Raw genomic sequence first — 25,373 nt, 5'->3', positions numbered from 1 at the left:
TATTACCGCAAAAGTTGCACTTTCTTAGTTGTAGACTTAAAGTCGATTTTCTTGTAAATTCTATGGCAATTGCGGTAGCACTGTACTGCTTAAGCCGCAAAACATCGATTTTACTGATTTGATCTAAAGTCAAACTTTCATATAATTTCAGGATTAACAAATTAATATAACCGAAAAGAGTGCATTTTCTTAGATTAAGACTTAAAGCCGATTTTCTTGTAAATTGTATATCAGTTGCGTGAGCGCTGTACTGCTTAAGCCGAAAAACATCAATTTTACTGGTTTGAGCGAAAGTCAAATTATGTTGTTATTGCAGGATTAACAAATTAATATTACCGCAAAAGTTGCACTTTCTTAGTTGTAGACTTAAAGTCGATTTTCTTGTAAATTCTATGTCAATTGCGGTAGCACTGTACTGCTTAAGCCGCAAAACATCGATTTTACTGATTTGATCTAAAGTCAAACTTTCATATAATTTCAGCATTAACAAATTAATATAACCGAGAAAATTGCACTTTCTTAGATTAGACTTAAAGCCAATTTTCTTGTAAATTTTATGTCAGCTGCGTGAGCAGTGTACTGCTTAAGCCGAAAAACATGAATTTTACTGATTTGAACGAAAGTCAAATTATGTTGTTATTGCAGGATTAACAAATTAATATTACCGCAAAAGTTGCACTTTCTTAGTTGTAGACTTAAAGTCGATTTTCTTGTAAATTGTATGTCAATTGCGGTAGCACTGTACTGCTTAAGCCGCAAAACATCGATTTTACTGATTTGATCTAATGTCAAACTTTCATATAATTTCAGGATTAACAAATTAATATAACCGAAAAGAGTGCACTTTCTTAGAATAAGACTTAAAGCCGATTTTCTTGTAAATTGTATATCAGTTGCGTGAGCGCTGTACTGCTTAAGCCGAAAAACATCAATTTTACTGGTTTGAGCGAAAGTCAAATTATGTTGTTATTGCAGGATTAACAAATTAATATTACCGCAAAAGTTGCACTTTCTTAGTTGTAGACTTAAAGTCGATTTTCTTTTAAATTGTATATCAATTGCGGTAGCACTGTACTGCGTAAGCCGCAAAACATCCATTTTACTGATTTGATCTAAAGTCAAACTTTCATATAATTTCAAGCTTAACAAATTAATATAACCGGAAAAAGTGCACTTTCTTAGATTAAGACTTTAAGCCGATTTTCTTGTAAATTGTATATCAGTTGCGTGAGCGCTGTACTGCTTAAGCCGAAAAACATCAATTTTACTGGTTTGAGCGAAAGTCAAATTATGTTGTTATTGCAGGATTAACAAATTAATATTACCGCAAAAGTTGCACTTTCTTAGTTGTAGACTTAAAGTCGATTTTCTTGTAAATTCTATGTCAATTGCGGTAGCACTGTACTGCTTAAGCCGAAAAACATCGATTTTACTGATTTGATCTAAAGTCAAACTTTCATATAATTTCAGGATTAACAAATTAATATTACCGCAAAAGTTGCACTTTCTTAATTTTAGACTTAAAGTCGATTTTCTTGTAAATTGTATGTCAATTGCGGTAGCACTGTACTGCTTAAGCCGCAAAACATCGATTTTACTGATTTGATCTAAAGTCAAACTTTTATATAATTTCAGGATTAACAGATTAATATAACCGAAAAAATTGCACTTTCTTAGGTTTAGACTTAAAGCCGATTTTCTTGTAAATTGTATGTCAGTTGCGTGAGCACTGTACTGCTTAAGCCGAAAAACATCGATTTTACTGATTTGATCAAAAGTCAAACTTTCATATAATTTCAGGATTAACAAATTAATATAACCGAAAAAATTGCACTTTCTTAGGTTTAGACTTGAAGCCGATTTTCTTGTAAATTGTATGTCAGTTGCGTGAGCACTGTAAAGTTTAAGCCGAAAAACATGAATTTTACTAATTTGAGCGAAAGTCAAATTATATTGCTATTGCAGGATTAACAAATTAATATTACCGAAAAAGTTGCACTTTCTTAGGTTTAGACTTAAAGTCGATTTTCTTGTAAATTGTATGTCAATTGCGGTAGGACTGTACCGCTTAAGCCGAAAAACATGAATTTTACTGATTTGAGCGAAAGTCCAATTATATTGCTATTGCAGAGTTGACAAATTAATATAACCGAAAAAATTGCAGTTTCTTAGATGTAGACTTGAAGCCGATTTTCTTGTAAAATGTATATCAGTTGCTTGAGGACTGTACTTCTTAAGACGAAAAACATCAATTTTACTGGTTTGAGCGAAAGTCAAATTATATTGTTATTGCAGAATTGACATATTCATATAACCGAAAAAGTTGCACTTTCTTAGGTTTAGTCTCAAAGCCGATTTTCTTGTAAATTGTATGTCAATTGCGGTAGCACTGTACTGCTTAAGCCGAAAAACAGCGATTTTACTGACTTGATCAAAAGTCAAACTTTCATATAATTTCAGGATTAACAAATTAATATAACCGAAAAAATTGCACTTTCTTAGGTTTAGACTTAAAGCCGATTTTCTTGTAAATTGTATGTCAGTTGCGTGAGCACTGTAAAGCTTAAGCCGAAAAACAAGAATTTTACTAATTTGAGCGAAAGTCAAATTATATTGCTATTGCAGGATTAACAAATAAATATTACCGCAAAAGTTGCACTTTCTTAGTTTTAGACTTAAAGTCGAATTTCTTGTAAATTGTATGTCAATTGCATGAGCACTGTTTTGCTTTAGCCGCAAAACATCGATTTTACTGATTTGATCTAAAGTCAAACTTTCATATAATTTCAGGATTAACAAATTAATATAACCGAAAAAATTGCACTTTCTTAGATTAGACTTAAAGCCGATTTTCTTGTAAATTGTATGTCAATTGCGTGAGCATTGTACCGCTCAAGCCGAAAAACATGAATTTTACTGATTTGAACGAAAGTCAAATTATGTTGTTATTGCAGGATTAACAAATTAATATTACCGCCAAAGTTGCACTTTCTTAGTTGTAGATTTAAAGTCGATTTTCTTGTAAATTATATGTCAATTGCGGTAGCACTGTACTGCTTAAGCCGAAAAACATCGATTTTACTGCTTTGATCAAAAGTCAAACTTTTATATAATTTCAGGATTAACAAATTATTATAACCGAAAAAATTGCACTTTCTTAGATTTAGACTTAAAGCCGATTTTCTTGTAAATTGTATGTCAGTTGCGTGAGCACTGTAAAGCTTAAGCCGAAAAACATGAATTTTACTAATTTGAGCGAAAGTCAAATTATATTGCTATTGCAGGATTAACAAATAAATATTACCGCAAAAGTTGCACTTTCTTAGTTTTAGACTTAAAGTCGAATTTCTTGTAAATTGTATGTCAATTGCGGTAGCACTGTACTGCTTAAGCCGAAAAACATCGATTTTACTGATTTGATCTAAAGTCAAACTTTCATATAATTTCAGGATTAACAAATTAATATTACCGCAAAAGTTGCACTTTCTTAATTTTAGACTTAAAGTCGATTTTCTTGTAAATTGTATGTCAATTGCGGTAGCACTGTACTGCTTAAGCCGCAAAACATCGATTTTACTGATTTGATCTAAAGTCAAACTTTTATATAATTTCAGGATTAACAGATTAATATAACCGAAAAAATGGCACTAGCCGCAAAACATCGATTTTACTGATTTGATCTAATGTCAAACTTTCATATAATTTCAGGATTAACAAATTAATATAACCGAAAAGAGTGCACTTTCTTAGAATAAGACTTAAAGCCGATTTTCTTGTAAATTGTATATCAGTTGCGTGAGCGCTGTACTGCTTAAGCCGAAAAACATCAATTTTACTGGTTTGAGCGAAAGTCAAATTATGTTGTTATTGCAGGATTAACAAATTAATATTACCGCAAAAGTTGCACTTTCTTAGTTGTAGACTTAAAGTCGATTTTCTTTTAAATTGTATATCAATTGCGGTAGCACTGTACTGCGTAAGCCGCAAAACATCCATTTTACTGATTTGATCTAAAGTCAAACTTTCATATAATTTCAGGCTTAACAAATTAATATAACCGGAAAAAGTGCACTTTCTTAGATTAAGACTTTAAGCCGATTTTCTTGTAAATTGTATATCAGTTGCGTGAGCGCTGTACTGCTTAAGCCGAAAAACATCAATTTTACTGGTTTGAGCGAAAGTCAAATTATGTTGTTATTGCAGGATTAACAAATTAATATTACCGCAAAAGTTGCACTTTCTTAGTTGTAGACTTAAAGTCGATTTTCTTGTAAATTCTATGTCAATTGCGGTAGCACTGTACTGCTTAAGCCGAAAAACATCGATTTTACTGATTTGATCTAAAGTCAAACTTTCATATAATTTCAGGATTAACAAATTAATATTACCGCAAAAGTTGCACTTTCTTAATTTTAGACTTAAAGTCGATTTTCTTGTAAATTGTATGTCAATTGCGGTAGCACTGTACTGCTTAAGCCGCAAAACATCGATTTTACTGATTTGATCTAAAGTCAAACTTTTATATAATTTCAGGATTAACAGATTAATATAACCGAAAAAATTGCACTTTCTTAGGTTTAGACTTAAAGCCGATTTTCTTGTAAATTGTATGTCAGTTGCGTGAGCACTGTACTGCTTAAGCCGAAAAACATCGATTTTACTGATTTGATCAAAAGTCAAACTTTCATATAATTTCAGGATTAACAAATTAATATAACCGAAAAAATTGCACTTTCTTAGGTTTAGACTTGAAGCCGATTTTCTTGTAAATTGTATGTCAGTTGCGTGAGCACTGTAAAGTTTAAGCCGAAAAACATGAATTTTACTAATTTGAGCGAAAGTCAAATTATATTGCTATTGCAGGATTAACAAATTAATATTACCGAAAAAGTTGCACTTTCTTAGGTTTAGACTTAAAGTCGATTTTCTTGTAAATTGTATGTCAATTGCATGAGCACTGTAAAGCTTAAGCCGAAAAACAAGAATTTTACTAATTTGAGCGAAAGTCAAATTATATTGCTATTGCAGAATTGACATATTCATATAACCGAAAAAGTTGCACTTTCTTAGGTTTAGTCTCAAAGCCGATTTTCTTGTAAATTGTATGTTAATTACTTGAGCACTGTACCGCTTAAGCCGAAAAACATGAACTTTACTGATTTGAGCGAAGTCAAATTATATTGTTATTGCAGAATTGACATATTCATATAACCGAAAAAGTTGCACTTTCTTAGGTTTAGTCTCAAAGCCGATTTTCTTGTAAATTGTATGTCAATTGCGGTAGCACTGTACTGCTTAAGCCGAAAAACAGCGATTTTACTGACTTGATCAAAAGTCAAACTTTCATATAATTTCAGGATTAACAAATTAATATAACCGAAAAAATTGCACTTTCTTAGGTTTAGACTTAAAGCCGATTTTCTTGTAAATTGTATGTCAGTTGCGTGAGCACTGTAAAGCTTAAGCCGAAAAACAAGAATTTTACTAATTTGAGCGAAAGTCAAATTATATTGCTATTGCAGGATTAACAAATAAATATTACCGCAAAAGTTGCACTTTCTTAGTTTTAGACTTAAAGTCGAATTTCTTGTAAATTGTATGTCAATTGCATGAGCACTGTTTTGCTTTAGCCGCAAAACATCGATTTTACTGATTTGATCTAAAGTCAAACTTTCATATAATTTCAGGATTAACAAATTAATATAACCGAAAAAATTGCACTTTCTTAGATTAGACTTAAAGCCGATTTTCTTGTAAATTGTATGTCAATTGCGTGAGCATTGTACCGCTCAAGCCGAAAAACATGAATTTTACTGATTTGAACGAAAGTCAAATTATGTTGTTATTGCAGGATTAACAAATTAATATTACCGCCAAAGTTGCACTTTCTTAGTTGTAGACTTAAAGTCGATTTTCTTGTAAATTATATGTCAATTGCGGTAGCACTGTACTGCTTAAGCCGAAAAACATCGATTTTACTGCTTTGATCAAAAGTCAAACTTTTATATAATTTCAGGATTAACAAATTATTATAACCGAAAAAATTGCACTTTCTTAGATTTAGACTTAAAGCCGATTTTCTTGTAAATTGTATGTCAGTTGCGTGAGCACTGTAAAGCTTAAGCCGAAAAACATGAATTTTACTAATTTGAGCGAAAGTCAAATTATATTGCTATTGCAGGATTAACAAATAAATATTACCGCAAAAGTTGCACTTTCTTAGTTTTAGACTTAAAGTCGAATTTCTTGTAAATTGTATGTCAATTGCGGTAGCACTGTTTTGCTTTAGCCGCAAATCATCGATTTTACTGATTTGATCTAAAGTCAAACTTTTATATAATTTCAGGATTAACAAATTATTATAACCGAAAAAATTGCACTTTCTTAGATTTAGACTTAAAGCCGATTTTCTTGTAAATTGTATGTCAGTTGCGTGAGCACTGTAAAGCTTAAGCCGAAAAACATGAATTTTACTAATTTGAGCGAAAGTCAAATTATATTGCTATTGCAGGATTAACAAATAAATATTACCGCAAAAGTTGCACTTTCTTAGTTTTAGACTTAAAGTCGAATTTCTTGTAAATTGTATGTCAATTGCGGTAGCACTGTACTGCTTAAGCCGAAAAACATCGATTTTACTGATTTGATCTAAAGTCAAACTTTCATATAATTTCAGGATTAACAAATTAATATTACCGCAAAAGTTGCACTTTCTTAATTTTAGACTTAAAGTCGATTTTCTTGTAAATTGTATGTCAATTGCGGTAGCACTGTACTGCTTAAGCCGCAAAACATCGATTTTACTGATTTGATCTAAAGTCAAACTTTTATATAATTTCAGGATTAACAGATTAATATAACCGAAAAAATGGCACTAGCCGCAAAACATCGATTTTACTGATTTGATCTAATGTCAAACTTTCATATAATTTCAGGATTAACAAATTAATATAACCGAAAAGAGTGCACTTTCTTAGAATAAGACTTAAAGCCGATTTTCTTGTATATTGTATATCAGTTGCGTGAGCGCTGTACTGCTTAAGCCGAAAAACATCAATTTTACTGGTTTGAGCGAAAGTCAAATTATGTTGTTATTGCAGGATTAACAAATTAATATTACCGCAAAAGTTGCACTTTCTTAGTTGTAGACTTAAAGTCGATTTTCTTTTAAATTGTATATCAATTGCGGTAGCACTGTACTGCGTAAGCCGCAAAACATCCATTTTACTGATTTGATCTAAAGTCAAACTTTCATATAATTTCAGGCTTAACAAATTAATATAACCGGAAAAAGTGCACTTTCTTAGATTAAGACTTTAAGCCGATTTTCTTGTAAATTGTATATCAGTTGCGTGAGCGCTGTACTGCTTAAGCCGAAAAACATCAATTTTACTGGTTTGAGCGAAAGTCAAATTATGTTGTTATTGCAGGATTAACAAATTAATATTACCGCAAAAGTTGCACTTTCTTAGTTGTAGACTTAAAGTCGATTTTCTTGTAAATTCTATGTCAATTGCGGTAGCACTGTACTGCTTAAGCCGAAAAACATCGATTTTACTGATTTGATCTAAAGTCAAACTTTCATATAATTTCAGGATTAACAAATTAATATTACCGCAAAAGTTGCACTTTCTTAATTTTAGACTTAAAGTCGATTTTCTTGTAAATTGTATGTCAATTGCGGTAGCACTGTACTGCTTAAGCCGCAAAACATCGATTTTACTGATTTGATCTAAAGTCAAACTTTTATATAATTTCAGGATTAACAGATTAATATAACCGAAAAAATTGCACTTTCTTAGGTTTAGACTTAAAGCCGATTTTCTTGTAAATTGTATGTCAGTTGCGTGAGCACTTTACTGCTTAAGCCGAAAAACATCGATTTTACTGATTTGATCAAAAGTCAAACTTTCATATAATTTCAGGATTAACAAATTAATATAACCGAAAAAATTGCACTTTCTTAGGTTTAGACTTGAAGCCGATTTTCTTGTAAATTGTATGTAAGTTGCGTGAGCACTGTAAAGTTTAAGCCGAAAAACATGAATTTTACTAATTTGAGCGAAAGTCAAATTATATTGCTATTGCAGGATTAACAAATTAATATTACCGAAAAAGTTGCACTTTCTTAGGTTTAGACTTAAAGTCGATTTTCTTGTAAATTGTATGTCAATTGCATGAGCACTGTAAAGCTTAAGCCGAAAAACAAGAATTTTACTAATTTGAGCGAAAGTCAAATTATATTGCTATTGCAGAATTGACATATTCATATAACCGAAAAAGTTGCACTTTCTTAGGTTTAGTCTCAAAGCCGATTTTCTTGTAAATTGTATGTTAATTACTTGAGCACTGTACCGCTTAAGCCGAAAAACATGAACTTTACTGATTTGAGCGAAGTCAAATTATATTGTTATTGCAGAATTGACATATTCATATAACCGAAAAAGTTGCACTTTCTTAGGTTTAGTCTCAAAGCCGATTTTCTTGTAAATTGTATGTCAATTGCGGTAGCACTGTACTGCTTAAGCCGAAAAACAGCGATTTTACTGACTTGATCAAAAGTCAAACTTTCATATAATTTCAGGATTAACAAATTAATATAACCGAAAAAATTGCACTTTCTTAGGTTTAGACTTAAAGCCGATTTTCTTGTAAATTGTATGTCAGTTGCGTGAGCACTGTAAAGCTTAAGCCGAAAAACAAGAATTTTACTAATTTGAGCGAAAGTCAAATTATATTGCTATTGCAGGATTAACAAATAAATATTACCGCAAAAGTTGCACTTTCTTAGTTTTAGACTTAAAGTCGAATTTCTTGTAAATTGTATGTCAATTGCATGAGCACTGTTTTGCTTTAGCCGCAAAACATCGATTTTACTGATTTGATCTAAAGTCAAACTTTCATATAATTTCAGGATTAACAAATTAATATAACCGAAAAAATTGCACTTTCTTAGATTAGACTTAAAGCCGATTTTCTTGTAAATTGTATGTCAATTGCGTGAGCATTGTACCGCTCAAGCCGAAAAACATGAATTTTACTGATTTGAACGAAAGTCAAATTATGTTGTTATTGCAGGATTAACAAATTAATATTACCGCCAAAGTTGCACTTTCTTAGTTGTAGACTTAAAGCCGATTTTCTTGTAAATTATATGTCAATTGCGGTAGCACTGTACTGCTTAAGCCGAAAAACATCGATTTTACTGCTTTGATCAAAAGTCAAACTTTTATATAATTTCAGGATTAACAAATTATTATAACCGAAAAAATTGCACTTTCTTAGATTTAGACTTAAAGCCGATTTTCTTGTAAATTGTATGTCAGTTGCGTGAGCACTGTAAAGCTTAAGCCGAAAAACATGAATTTTACTAATTTGAGCGAAAGTCAAATTATATTGCTATTGCAGGATTAACAAATAAATATTACCGCAAAAGTTGCACTTTCTTAGTTTTAGACTTAAAGTCGAATTTCTTGTAAATTGTATGTCAATTGCGGTAGCACTGTTTTGCTTTAGCCGCAAATCATCGATTTTACTGATTTGATCTAAAGTCAAACTTTTATATAATTTCAGGATTAACAAATTATTATAACCGAAAAAATTGCACTTTCTTAGATTTAGACTTAAAGCTGATTTTCTTGTAAATTGTATGTCAGTTGCGTGAGCACTGTAAAGCTTAAGCCGAAAAACATGAATTTTACTAATTTGAGCGAAAGTCAAATTATATTGCTATTGCAGGATTAACAAATAAATATTACCGCAAAAGTTGCACTTTCTTAGTTTTAGACTTAAAGTCGAATTTCTTGTAAATTGTATGTCAATTGCGGTAGCACTGTACTGCTTAAGCCGAAAAACATCGATTTTACTGATTTGATCTAAAGTCAAACTTTCATATAATTTCAGGATTAACAAATTAATATTACCGCAAAAGTTGCACTTTCTTAATTTTAGACTTAAAGTCGATTTTCTTGTAAATTGTATGTCAATTGCGGTAGCACTGTACTGCTTAAGCCGCAAAACATCGATTTTACTGATTTGATCTAAAGTCAAACTTTTATATAATTTCAGGATTAACAGATTAATATAACCGAAAAAATGGCACTAGCCGCAAAACATCGATTTTACTGATTTGATCTAATGTCAAACTTTCATATAATTTCAGGATTAACAAATTAATATAACCGAAAAGAGTGCACTTTCTTAGAATAAGACTTAAAGCCGATTTTCTTGTAAATTGTATATCAGTTGCGTGAGCGCTGTACTGCTTAAGCCGAAAAACATCAATTTTACTGGTTTGAGCGAAAGTCAAATTATGTTGTTATTGCAGGATTAACAAATTAATATTACCGCAAAAGTTGCACTTTCTTAGTTGTAGACTTAAAGTCGATTTTCTTTTAAATTGTATATCAATTGCGGTAGCACTGTACTGCGTAAGCCGCAAAACATCCATTTTACTGATTTGATCTAAAGTCAAACTTTCATATAATTTCAGGCTTAACAAATTAATATAACCGGAAAAAGTGCACTTTCTTAGATTAAGACTTTAAGCCGATTTTCTTGTAAATTGTATATCAGTTGCGTGAGCGCTGTACTGCTTAAGCCGAAAAACATCAATTTTACTGGTTTGAGCGAAAGTCAAATTATGTTGTTATTGCAGGATTAACAAATTAATATTACCGCAAAAGTTGCACTTTCTTAGTTGTAGACTTAAAGTCGATTTTCTTGTAAATTCTATGTCAATTGCGGTAGCACTGTACTGCTTAAGCCGAAAAACATCGATTTTACTGATTTGATCTAAAGTCAAACTTTCATATAATTTCAGGATTAACAAATTAATATTACCGCAAAAGTTGCACTTTCTTAATTTTAGACTTAAAGTCGATTTTCTTGTAAATTGTATGTCAATTGCGGTAGCACTGTACTGCTTAAGCCGCAAAACATCGATTTTACTGATTTGATCTAAAGTCAAACTTTTATATAATTTCAGGATTAACAGATTAATATAACCGAAAAACTTGCACTTTCTTAGGTTTAGACTTAAAGCCGATTTTCTTGTAAATTGTATGTCAGTTGCGTGAGCACTGTACTGCTTAAGCCGAAAAACATCGATTTTACTGATTTGATCAAAAGTCAAACTTTCATATAATTTCAGGATTAACAAATTAATATAACCGAAAAAATTGCACTTTCTTAGGTTTAGACTTGAAGCCGATTTTCTTGTAAATTGTATGTCAGTTGCGTGAGCACTGTAAAGTTTAAGCCGAAAAACATGAATTTTACTAATTTGAGCGAAAGTCAAATTATATTGCTATTGCAGGATTAACAAATTAATATTACCGAAAAAGTTGCACTTTCTTAGGTTTAGACTTAAAGTCGATTTTCTTGTAAATTGTATGTCAATTGCATGAGCACTGTAAAGCTTAAGCCGAAAAACAAGAATTTTACTAATTTGAGCGAAAGTCAAATTATATTGCTATTGCAGAATTGACATATTCATATAACCGAAAAAGTTGCACTTTCTTAGGTTTAGTCTCAAAGCCGATTTTCTTGTAAATTGTATGTTAATTACTTGAGCACTGTACCGCTTAAGCCGAAAAACATGAACTTTACTGATTTGAGCGAAGTCAAATTATATTGTTATTGCAGAATTGACATATTCATATAACCGAAAAAGTTGCACTTTCTTAGGTTTAGTCTCAAAGCCGATTTTCTTGTAAATTGTATGTCAATTGCGGTAGCACTGTACTGCTTAAGCCGAAAAACAGCGATTTTACTGACTTGATCAAAAGTCAAACTTTCATATAATTTCAGGATTAACAAATTAATATAACCGAAAAAATTGCACTTTCTTAGGTTTAGACTTAAAGCCGATTTTCTTGTAAATTGTATGTCAGTTGCGTGAGCACTGTAAAGCTTAAGCCGAAAAACAAGAATTTTACTAATTTGAGCGAAAGTCAAATTATATTGCTATTGCAGGATTAACAAATAAATATTACCGCAAAAGTTGCACTTTCTTAGTTTTAGACTTAAAGTCGAATTTCTTGTAAATTGTATGTCAATTGCATGAGCACTGTTTTGCTTTAGCCGCAAAACATCGATTTTACTGATTTGATCTAAAGTCAAACTTTCATATAATTTCAGGATTAACAAATTAATATAACCGAAAAAATTGCACTTTCTTAGATTAGACTTAAAGCCGATTTTCTTGTAAATTGTATGTCAATTGCGTGAGCATTGTACCGCTCAAGCCGAAAAACATGAATTTTACTGATTTGAACGAAAGTCAAATTATGTTGTTATTGCAGGATTAACAAATTAATATTACCGCCAAAGTTGCACTTTCTTAGTTGTAGACTTAAAGTCGATTTTCTTGTAAATTATATGTCAATTGCGGTAGCACTGTACTGCTTAAGCCGAAAAACATCGATTTTACTGCTTTGATCAAAAGTCAAACTTTTATATAATTTCAGGATTAACAAATTATTATAACCGAAAAAATTGCACTTTCTTAGATTTAGACTTAAAGCCGATTTTCTTGTAAATTGTATGTCAGTTGCGTGAGCACTGTAAAGCTTAAGCCGAAAAACATGAATTTTACTAATTTGAGCGAAAGTCAAATTATATTGCTATTGCAGGATTAACAAATAAATATTACCGCAAAAGTTGCACTTTCTTAGTTTTAGACTTAAAGTCGAATTTCTTGTAAATTGTATGTCAATTGCGGTAGCACTGTTTTGCTTTAGCCGCAAATCATCGATTTTACTGATTTGATCTAAAGTCAAACTTTCATATAATTTCAGGATTAACAAATTAATATAACCGAAAAAATTGCACTTTCTTAGATTAGACTTAAAGCCGATTTTCTTGTAAATTGCATGTCAATTGCGTGAGCATTGTACCGCTCAAGCCGAAAAACATGAATTTTACTGATTTGAACGAAAGTCAAATTATGTTGTTATTGCAGGATTAACAAATTAATATAACCGAAAAAATTGCACTTTCTTAGGTTTAGACATAAAGTCGATTTTCTTGTAAATTCTATGTCAATTGCGGTAGCACTGTACTGCTTAAGCCGCAAAACATCGATTTTACTGATTTGATCTAAAGTCAAACTTTCATATAATTTCAGGATTAACAAATTAATGTAACCGAAAAAATTGCACTTTCTTAGATTAGACTTAAAGTCGATTTTCTTGTAAATTCTATGTCAATTGCGGTAGCACTGTACTGCTTAAGCCGCAAAACATCGATTTTACTGATTTGATCTAAAGTCAAACTTTCATATAATTTCAGGATTAACAAATTAATATAACCGAAAAAATTGCACTTTCTTAGATTAGACTTAAAGCCGATTTTCTTGTAAATTGCATGTCAATTGCGTGAGCATTGTACCGCTCAAGCCGAAAAACATGAATTTTACTGATTTGAACGAAAGTCAAATTATGTTGTTATTGCAGAATTGACATATTCATATAACCGAAAAAATTGCACTTTCTTAGGTTTAGACTTAAAGCCGATTTTCTTGTAAATTGTATGTCAGTTGCGTGAGCACTGTAAAGCTTAAGCCGAAAAACATGAATTTAACTAATTTGAGCGAAAGTCAAATTATGTTGTTATTGCAGGATTAACAAATTAATATAACCGAAAAAATTGCACTTTCTTAGGTTTAGACTTAAAGTCGATTTTCTTGTAAATTCTATGTCAATTGCGGTAGCACTGTACTGCTTAAGCCGCAAAACATCGATTTTACTGATTTGATCTAAAGTCAAACTTTCATATAATTTCAGGATTAACAAATTAATATAACCGAAAAAATTGCACTTTCTTAGATTAGACTTAAAGCCGATTTTCTTATAAATTGTATGTCAATTGCGTGAGCATTGTACCGCTCAAGCCGAAAAACATGAATTTTACTGATTTGATCTAAAGTCAAACTTTCATATAATTTCAGGATTAACAAATTAATATAACCGAAAAAATTGCACTTTCTTAGATTAGACTTAAAGCCGATTTTCTTGTAAATTGTATGTCAATTGCGTGAGCATTGTACCGCTCAAGCCGAAAAACATGAATTTTACTGATTTGATCTAAAGTCAAACTTTCATATAATTTCAGGATTAACAAATTAATATAACCGAAAAAATTGCACTTTCTTAGGTTTAGACTTAAAGTCGATTTTCTTGTAAATTCTATGTCAATTGCGGTAGCACTGTACTGCTTAAGCCGCAAAACATCGATTTTACTGATTTGATCTAAAGTCAAACTTTCATATAATTTCATGATTAACAAATTAATATTACCGCAAAAGTTGCACTTTCTTAGTTGTAGACTTAAAGTCGATTTTCTTGTAAATTCTATGTCAATTGCGGTAGCACTGTACTGCTTAAGCCGCAAAACATCGATTTTACTGATTTGATCTAAAGTCAAACTTTCATATAATTTCAGGATTAACAAATTAATATAACCGAAAAAATTGCACTTTCTTAGATTAGACTTAAAGCCGATTTTCTTGTAAATTGTATGTCAATTGCGTGAGCATTGTACCGCTCAAGCCGAAAAACATGAATTTTACTGATTTGAACGAAAGTCAAATTATGTTGTTATTGCAGGATTAACAAATTAATATAACCGAAAATATTGCACTTTCTTAAGTTTAGACTTAAAGCCGATTTTCTTGTAAATTGTATGTCAGTTGCGTGAGCACTGTACCGCTTAAGCCGAAAAACATGAATTTTACTAATTTGAGCGAAAGTCAAATTATATTGTTATTGCAGGATTAACAAATTAGTATTACCGAAAAAGTTGCACTTTCTTAGGTTTAGACTTAAAGTCGATTTTCTTGTAAATTGTATGTCAATTGCGGTAGCACTGTACTGCTTAAGCCGCAAAACATCGATTTTACTGATTTGATCTAAAGTCAAACTTTCATATAATTTCAGGATTAACAAATTAATATAACCGAAAAAATTGCACTTTCTTAGATTAGACTTAAAGCCGATTTTCTTGTAAATTGTATGTCAATTGCGTGAGCATTGTACCGCTCAAGCCGAAAAACATGAATTTTACTGATTTGAACGAAAGTCAAATTATGTTGTTATTGCAGGATTAACAAATTAATATTACCGCCAAAGTTGCACTTTCTTAGTTGTAGACTTAAAGTCGATTTTCTTGTAAATTATATGTCAATTGCGGTAGCACTGTACTGCTTAAGCCGAAAAACATCGATTTTACTGCTTTGATCAAAAGTCAAACTTTTATATAATTTCAGGATTAACAAATTATTATAACCGAAAAAATTGCACTTTCTTAGATTTAGACTTAAAGCCGATTTTCTTGTAAATTGTATGTCAGTTGCGTGAGCACTGTAAAGCTTAAGCCGAAAAACATGAATTTTACTAATTTGAGCGAAAGTCAAATTATATTGCTATTGCAGGATTAACAAATAAATATTACCGCAAAAGTTGCACTTTCTTAGTTTTAGACTTAAAGTCGAATTTCTTGTAAATTGTATGTCAATTGCGGTAGCACTGTTTTGCTTTAGCCGCAAATCATCGATTTTACTGATTTGATCTAAAGTCAAACTTTCATATAATTTCAGGATTAACAAATTAATATAACCGAAAAAATTGCACTTTCTTAGATTAGACTTAAAGCCGATTTTCTTGTAAATTGCATGTCAATTGCGTGAGCATTGTACCGCTCAAGCCGAAAAACATGAATTTTACTGATTTGAACGAAAGTCAAATTATGTTGTTATTGCAGGATTAACAAATTAATATAACCGAAAAAATTGCACTTTCTTAGGTTTAGACATAAAGTCGATTTTCTTGTAAATTCTATGTCAATTGCGGTAGCACTGTACTGCTTAAGCCGCAAAACATCGATTTTACTGATTTGATCTAAAGTCAAACTTTCATATAATTTCATGATTAACAAATTAATATTACCGCAAAAGTTGCACTTTCTTAGTTTTAGACTTAAAGTCGATTTTCTTGTAAATTGTATGTCAATTGCGGTAGCACTGTACTGCTTAAGCCGCAAAACATCGATTTTACTGATTTGATCAAAAGTCAAACTTTCATATAATTTCAGGATTAACAAATTAATATAACCGAAAAAATTGCAGTTTCTTAGGTTTAGACTTAAAGCCGATTTTCTTGTAAATTGTATGTCAGTTGCGTGAGCACTGTAAAGCTTAAGCCGAAAAACATGAATTTAACTAATTTGAGCGAAAGTCAAATTATGTTGTTATTGCAGGATTAACAAATTAATATAACCGAAAAAATTGCACTTTCTTAGGTTTAGACTTAAAGTCGATTTTCTTGTAAATTCTATGTCAATTGCGGTAGCACTGTACTGCTTAAGCCGCAAAACATCGATTTTACTGATTTGATCTAAAGTCAAACTTTCATATAATTTCAGGATTAACAAATTAATATAACCGAAAAAATTGCACTTTCTTAGATTAGACTTAAAGCCGATTTTCTTGTAAATTGTATGTCAATTGCGTGAGCATTGTACCGCTCAAGCCGAAAAACATGAATTTTACTGATTTGATCTAAAGTCAAACTTTCATATAATTTCAGGATTAACAAATTAATATAACCGAAAAAATTGCACTTTCTTAGATTAGACTTAAAGCCGATTTTCTTGTAAATTGTATGTCAATTGCGTGAGCATTGTACCGCTCAAGCCGAAAAACATGAATTTTACTGATTTGATCTAAAGTCAAACTTTCATATAATTTCAGGATTAACAAATTAATATAACCGAAAAAATTGCACTTTCTTAGGTTTAGACTTAAAGTCGATTTTCTTGTAAATTCTATGTCAATTGCGGTAGCACTGTACTGCTTAAGCCGCAAAACATCGATTTTACTGATTTGATCTAAAGTCAAACTTTCATATAATTTCATGATTAACAAATTAATATTACCGCAAAAGTTGCACTTTCTTAGTTGTAGACTTAAAGTCGATTTTCTTGTAAATTCTATGTCAATTGCGGTAGCACTGTACTGCTTAAGCCGCAAAACATCGATTTTACTGATTTGATCTAAAGTCAAACTTTCATATAATTTCAGGATTAACAAATTAATATAACCGAAAAAATTGCACTTTCTTAGATTAGACTTAAAGCCGATTTTCTTGTAAATTGTATGTCAATTGCGTGAGCATTGTACCGCTCAAGCCGAAAAACATGAATTTTACTGATTTGAACGAAAGTCAAATTATGTTGTTATTGCAGGATTAACAAATTAATATAACCGAAAATATTGCACTTTCTTAAGTTTAGACTTAAAGCCGATTTTCTTGTAAATTGTATGTCAGTTGCGTGAGCACTGTACCGCTTAAGCCGAAAAACATGAATTTTACTAATTTGAGCGAAAGTCAAATTATATTGTTATTGCAGGATTAACAAATTAGTATTACCGAAAAAGTTGCACTTTCTTAGGTTTAGACTTAAAGTCGATTTTCTTGTAAATTGTATGTCAATTGCGGTAGCACTGTACTGCTTAAGCCGAAAATCATCGATTTTACTGATTTGATCAAAAGTCAAAATTTCATATAATTTCAGGATTAACAAATTAATATAACCGAAAAAATTGCACTTTCTTAGGTTTAGACTTAAAGCCGATTTTCTTGTAAATTGTATGTCAGTTGCGTGAGCACTGTAAAGCTTAAGCCGAAAAACATGAATTTAACTAATTTGAGTGAAAGTCAAATTATATTGTTATTGCAGGATTAACAAATTAATATTACCGAAAAAGTTGCACTTTCTTAGATGTAGACTTAAAGCCGATTTTCTTGTAAAATGTATATCAGTTGCTTGAGGACTGTACTGCTTAAGCCGAAAAACATCAATTTTACTGGTTTGAGCGAAAGTCAAATTATATTGTTATTGCAGAATTGATATAATCATATAACCGAAAAAATTGCACTTTCTTAGATTTAGACTTAAAGCCGATTTTCTTGTAAATTGTATGTTAATTACTTGAGCGCTGTACCGCTTAGGCCGAAAAACATCAATTTTACTGATTTGCGCTAAAAGCAAACTTTCATTTTATTTCAGGATAAAAAATTGTATGTTACTTACTTGGTCGCTGTACCGCTCAAGCCGAAATGTTATTTCAGGATTAACAAATTAAAATAACCGAAAAAATTGCAATTTCTTAGGTTTAAAATTTAAGTCCATTTTCTTGTAAATTGTATGTCAACTGCGGTAGCACTGTACTGCTTTAGCCGAAAAACATGAATTTTACTGATTTGAGCGAAAGTCAAATTATATTGTTATTGCAGGATTAACAAATTAATATTACCGCAAAAGTTGCACTTTCTTAGTTTTAGACTTAAAGTCGATTTTCTTGTAAATTGTATATCAATTGCGGTAGCACTGTACTGCTTAAGCCGCAAAACATCGATTTTACTGATTTGATCTAAAGTCAAACTTTCATATAATTTCATGATTAACAAATTAATATTACCGCAAAAGTTGCACTTTCTTAGTTTTAGACTTAAAGTCGATTTTCTTGTAAATTGTATGTCAATTGCGGTAGCACTGTACTGCTTAAGTCGCAAAACATCGATTTTACTGATTTGATCAAAAGTCAAACTTTCATATAATTTCAGGATTAACAAATTAATATATCCGAAAAAACTGCACTTTCTTAGGTTTAGACTTAAAGCCGATTTTCTTGTAAATTGTATGTCAGTTGCGTGAGCACTGTAAAGCTTAAGCCGAAAAACATGAATTTAACTAATTTGAGCGAAAGTCAAATTATATTGTTATTGCAGGATTAACAAATTAATAAAACCGAAAAAATTGCACTTTCTTAGGTTTAGACTTAAAGTCGATTTTCTTGTAAATTCTATGTCAATTGCGGTAGCACTGTACTGCTTAAGCCGCAAAACATCGATTTTACTGATTTGGTCTAAAGTCAAACTTTCATATAATTTCAGGATTAACAAATTAATATAACCGAAAAAATTGCACTTTCTTAGATTAGACTTAAAGCCGATTTTCTTGTAAATTGTATGTCAATTGCGTGAGCATTGTACCGCTCAAGCCGAAAAACATGAATTTTACTGATTTGATCTAAAGTCAAACTTTCATATAATTTCAGGATTAACAAATTAATATAACCGAAAAAATTGCACTTTCTTAGATTAGACTTTAAGCCGATTTTCTTGTAAATTGTATGTCAATTGCGTGAGCATTGTACCGCTCAAGCCGAAAAACATGAATTTTACTGATTTGATCTAAAGTCAAACTTTCATATAATTTCATGATTAACAAATTAATATTACCGCAAAAGTTGCACTTTCTTAGTTTTAGACTTAAAGTCGATTTTCTTGTAAATTTTATGTCAATTGCGGTAGCACTGTACTGCTTAAGTCGCAAAACATCGATTTTACTGATTTGATCAAAAGTCAAACTTTCATATAATTTCAGGATTAACAAATTAATATATCCGAAAAAACTGCACTTTCTTAGGTTTAGACTTAAAGCCGATTTTCTTGTAAATTGTATGTCAGTTGCGTGAGCACTGTAAAGCTTAAGCCGAAAAACATGAATTTAACTAATTTGAGCGAAAGTCAAATTATATTGTTATTGCAGGATTAACAAATTAATAAAACCGAAAAAATTGCACTTTCTTAGGTTTAGACTTAAAGTCGATTTTCTTGTAAATTCTATGTCAATTGCGGTAGCACTGTACTGCTTAAGCCGCAAAACATCGATTTTACTGATTTGATCTAAAGTCAAACTTTCATAAAATTTCATGATTAACAAATTAATATTACCGCAAAAGTTGCACTTTCTTAGTTGTAGACTTAAAGTCGATTTTCTTGTAAATTCTATGTCAATTGCGTGAGCATTGTACCGCTCAAGCCGAAAAACATGAATTTTACTGATTTGATCTAAAGTCAAACTTTCATATAATTTCAGGATTAACAAATTAATATAACCGAAAAAATTGCACTTTCTTAGGTTTAGACTTAAAGTCGATTTTCTTGTAAATTCTATGTCAATTGCGGTAGCACTGTACTGCTTAAGCCGCAAAACATCGATTTTACTGATTTGATCTTAAGTCAAACTTTCATAAAATTTCATGATTAACAAATTAATATTACCGCAAAAGTTGCACTTTCTTAGTTGTAGACTTAAAGTCGATTTTCTTGTAAATTCTATGTCAATTGCGGTAGCACTGTACTGCTTAAGCCGCAAAACATCGATTTTACTGATTTGATCTAAAGTCAATTTTTCATATAATTTCAGGATTAACAAATTAATATAACCGAAAAAATTGCACTTTCTTAGATTAGACTTAAAGCCGATTTTCTTGTAAATTGTATGTCAATTGCGTGAGCATTGTACCGCTCAAGCCGAAAAACATGAATTTTACTGATTTGAACGAAAGTCAAATTATATTGTTATTGCAGGATTAACAAATTAATAAAACCGAAAAAATTGCACTTTCTTAGGTTTAGACTTAAAGTCGATTTTCTTGTAAATTCTATGTCAATTGCGGTAGCACTGTACTGCTTAAGCCGCAAAACATCGATTTTACTGATTTGATCTAAAGTCAAACTTTCATATAATTTCAGGATTAACAAATTAATATAACCGAAAAAATTGCACTTTTTTAGATTAGACTTAAAGCCGATTTTCTTGTAAATTGTATGTCAGTTGCGTGAGCACTGTAAAGCTTAAGCCGAAAAACATGAATTTAACTAATTTGAGCGAAAGTCAAATTATATTGTTATTGCAGGATTAACAAATTAATATATCCGAAAAAACTGCACTTTCTTAGGTTTAGACTTAAAGCCGATTTTCTTGTAAATTGTATGTCAGTTGCGTGAGCACTGTACCGCTTAAGCCGAAAAACATGAATTTTATTGATTTGAGCGAAAGTCCAATTATATTGCTAGTGCAGAGTTGACAAATTAATATAACCGAAAAAATTGCACTTTCTTAGATGTAGACTTAAAGCCGATTTTCTTGTAAAATGTATGTTAAATACTTGAGCGCTGTACCGCTTAGGCCGAAACACATCAATTTTACTGGTTTGAGCGAAAGTCAAATTATATTGTTATTGCAGAGTTGACATATTCATATAACCGAATAAATTGCACTTTCTTAGGTTTAGCCTTAAAGCCGATTTTCTTGTAAAATGTATGTTAAATACTTGAGCGCTGTACCGCTTAGGCCGAAAAACATGAATTTAACTAATTTGAGTGAAAGTCAAATTATATTGTTATTGCAGGATTAACAAATTAATATTACCGAAAAAGTTGCACTTTCTTAGATGTAGACTTAAAGCCGATTTTCTTGTAAAATGTATATCAGTTGCTTGAGGACTGTACTGCTTAAGCCGAAAAACATCAATTTTACTGGTTTGAGCGAAAGTCAAATTATATTGTTATTGCAGAATTGATATAATCATATAACCGAAAAAATTGCACTTTCTTAGATTTAGACTTAAAGCCGATTTTCTTGTAAATTGTATGTTAATTACTTGAGCGCTGTACCGCTTAGGCCGAAAAACATCAATTTTACTGATTTGCGCTAAAAGCAAACTTTCATTTTATTTCAGGATAAAAAATTGTATGTTACTTACTTGGTCGCTGTACCGCTCAAGCCGAAATGTTATTTCAGGATTAACAAATTAAAATAACCGAAAAAATTGCAATTTCTTAGGTTTAAAATTTAAGTCCATTTTCTTGTAAATTGTATGTCAACTGCGGTAGCACTGTACTGCTTTAGCCGAAAAACATGAATTTTACTGATTTGAGCGAAAGTCAAATTATATTGTTATTGCAGGATTAACAAATTAATATTACCGCAAAAGTTGCACTTTCTTAGTTTTAGACTTAAAGTCGATTTTCTTGTAAATTGTATATCAATTGCGGTAGCACTGTACTGCTTAAGCCGCAAAACATCGATTTTACTGATTTGATCTAAAGTCAAACTTTCATATAATTTCATGATTAACAAATTAATATTACCGCAAAAGTTGCACTTTCTTAGTTTTAGACTTAAAGTCGATTTTCTTGTAAATTGTATGTCAATTGCGGTAGCACTGTACTGCTTAAGTCGCAAAACATCGATTTTACTGATTTGATCAAAAGTCAAACTTTCATATAATTTCAGGATTAACAAATTAATATATCCGAAAAAACTGCACTTTCTTAGGTTTAGACTTAAAGCCGATTTTCTTGTAAATTGTATGTCAGTTGCGTGAGCACTGTAAAGCTTAAGCCGAAAAACATGAATTTAACTAATTTGAGCGAAAGTCAAATTATATTGTTATTGCAGGATTAACAAATTAATAAAACCGAAAAAATTGCACTTTCTTAGGTTTAGACTTAAAGTCGATTTTCTTGTAAATTCTATGTCAATTGCGGTAGCACTGTACTGCTTAAGCCGCAAAACATCGATTTTACTGATTTGATCTAAAGTCAAACTTTCATATAATTTCAGGATTAACAAATTAATATAACCGAAAAAATTGCACTTTCTTAGATTAGACTTAAAGCCGATTTTCTTGTAAATTGTATGTCAATTGCGTGAGCATTGTACCGCTCAAGCCGAAAAACATGAATTTTACTGATTTGATCTAAAGTCAAACTTTCATATAATTTCAGGATTAACAAATTAATATAACCTTAAAAATTGCACTTTCTTAGATTAGACTTTAAGCCGATTTTCTTGTAAATTGTATGTCAATTGCGTGAGCATTGTACCGCTCAAGCCGAAAAACATGAATTTTACTGATTTGATCTAAAGTCAAACTTTCATATAATTTCAGGATTAACAAATTAATATAACCGAAAAAATTGCACTTTCTTAGGTTTAGACTTAAAGTCGATTTTCTTGTAAATTCTATGTCAATTGCGGTAGCACTGTACTGCTTAAGCCGCAAAACATCGATTTTACTGATTTGATCTAAAGTCAAACTTTCATAAAATTTCATGATTAACAAATTAATATTACCGCAAAAGTTGCACTTTCTTAGTTGTAGACTTAAAGTCGATTTTCTTGTAAATTCTATGTCAATTGCGGTAGCACTGTACTGCTTAAGCCGCAAAACATCGATTTTACTGATTTGATCTAAAGTCAAACTTTCATATAATTTCAGGATTAACAAATTAATATAACCGAAAAAATTGCACTTTCTTAGATTAGACTTAAAGCCGATTTTCTTGTAAATTGTATGTCAATTGCGTGAGCATTGTACCGCTCAAGCCGAAAAACATGAATTTTACTGATTTGAACGAAAGTCAAATTATGTTGTTATTGCAGGATTAACAAATTAATATAACCGAAAAAATTGCACTTTCTTAAGTTTAGACTTAAAGCCGATTTTCTTGTAAATTGTATATCAATTGCGGTAGCACTGTACTGCTTAAGCCGCAAAACATCGATTTTACTGATTTGATCTAAAGTCAAACTTTCATAAAATTTCATGATTAACAAATTAATATTACCGCAAAAGTTGCACTTTCTTAGTTGTAGACTTAAAGTCGATTTTCTTGTAAATTCTATGTCAATTGCGGTAGCACTGTACTGCTTAAGCCGCAAAACATCGATTTTACTGACTTGATCTAAAGTCAAACTTTCATATAATTTCAGGATTAACAAATTAATATAACCGAAAAAATTGCACTTTCTTAGATTAGACTTTAAGCCGATTTTCTTGTAAATTGTATGTCAATTGCGTGAGCATTGTACCGCTCAAGCCGAAAAACATGAATTTTACTGATTTGATCTAAAGTCAAACTTTCATATAATTTCAGGATTAACAAATTAATATAACCGAAAAAATTGCACTTTCTTAGGTTTAGACTTAAAGTCGATTTTCTTGTAAATTCTATGTCAATTGCGGTAGCACTGTACTGCTTAAGCCGCAAAACATCGATTTTACTGATTTGATCTAAAGTCAAACTTTCATAAAATTTCATGATTAACAAATTAATATTACCGCAAAAGTTGCACTTTCTTAGTTGTAGACTTAAAGTCGATTTTCTTGTAAATTCTATGTCAATTGCGGTAGCACTGTACTGCTTAAGCCGCAAAACATCGCTTTTACTGATTTGATCTAAAGTCAAACTTTCATATAATTTCAGGATTAACAAATTAATATAACCGAAAAAATTGCACTTTCTTAGATTAGACTTAAAGCCGATTTTCTTGTAAATTGTATGTCAATTGCGTGAGCATTGTACCGCTCAAGCCGAAAAACATGAATTTTACTGATTTGAACGAAAGTCAAATTATGTTGTTATTGCAGGATTAACAAATTAATATAACCGAAAAAATTGCACTTTCTTAAGTTTAGACTTAAAGCCGATTTTCTTGTAAATTGTATATCAATTGCGGTAGCACTGTACTGCTTAAGCCGCAAAACATCGATTTTACTGATTTGATATTAAGTCAAACTTTCATAAAATTTCATGATTAACAAATTAATATTACCGCAAAAGTTGCACTTTCTTAGTTGTAGACTTAAAGTCGATTTTCTTGTAAATTCTATGTCAATTGCGGTAGCACTGTACTGCTTAAGCCGCAAAACATCGATTTTACTGACTTGATCTAAAGTCAAACTTTCATATAATTTCAGGATTAACAAATTAATATAACCGAAAAGAGTGCACTTTCTTAGATTAAGACTTAAAGCCGATTTAAATGTAAATTCTATGTCAATTGCGGTAGCACTGTACTGCTTAAGCCGCAAAACATCGATTTTACTGATTTGATCTAAAGTCAAACTTTCATATAATTTCATGATTAACAAATTAATATAACCGAAAAAATTGCACTTTCTTAGGTTTAGACTTAAAGTCGATTTTCTTGTAAATTCTATGTCAATTGCGGTAGCACTGTACTGCTTAAGCCGCAAAACATCGATTTTACTGATTTGATCTAAAGTCAAACTTTCATAAAATTTCATGATTAACAAATTAATATTACCGCAAAAGTTGCACTTTCTTAGTTGTAGACTTAAAGTCGATTTTCTTGTAAATTCTATGTCAATTGCGGTAGCACTGTACTGCTTAAGCCGCAAAACATCGATTTTACTGACTTGATCTAAAGTCAAACTTTCATATAATTTCAGGATTAACAAATTAATATAACCGAAAAGAGTGCACTTTCTTAGATTAAGACTTAAAGCCGATTTTCTTGTAAATTGTATATCAGTTGCGTGAGCGCTGTACTGCTTAAGCCGAAAAACATCAATTTTAATGGTTTGAGCGAAAGTCAAATTATATTGTTATTGTAGAATTGACATAACCGAAAAAATTGCACTTTTTTAGATTTAGACTTAAAGCCGATTTTCATGTAAATTGTATGTTAAATACTTGAGCGCTGTACCG

Source organism: Bactrocera oleae, chromosome X, assembly GCF_042242935.1.
Source record: "Bactrocera oleae isolate idBacOlea1 chromosome X, idBacOlea1, whole genome shotgun sequence".
NCBI classification, from domain to species: domain Eukaryota; kingdom Metazoa; phylum Arthropoda; class Insecta; order Diptera; family Tephritidae; genus Bactrocera; species Bactrocera oleae.
This window is presented reverse-complemented; position numbering follows the sequence as displayed.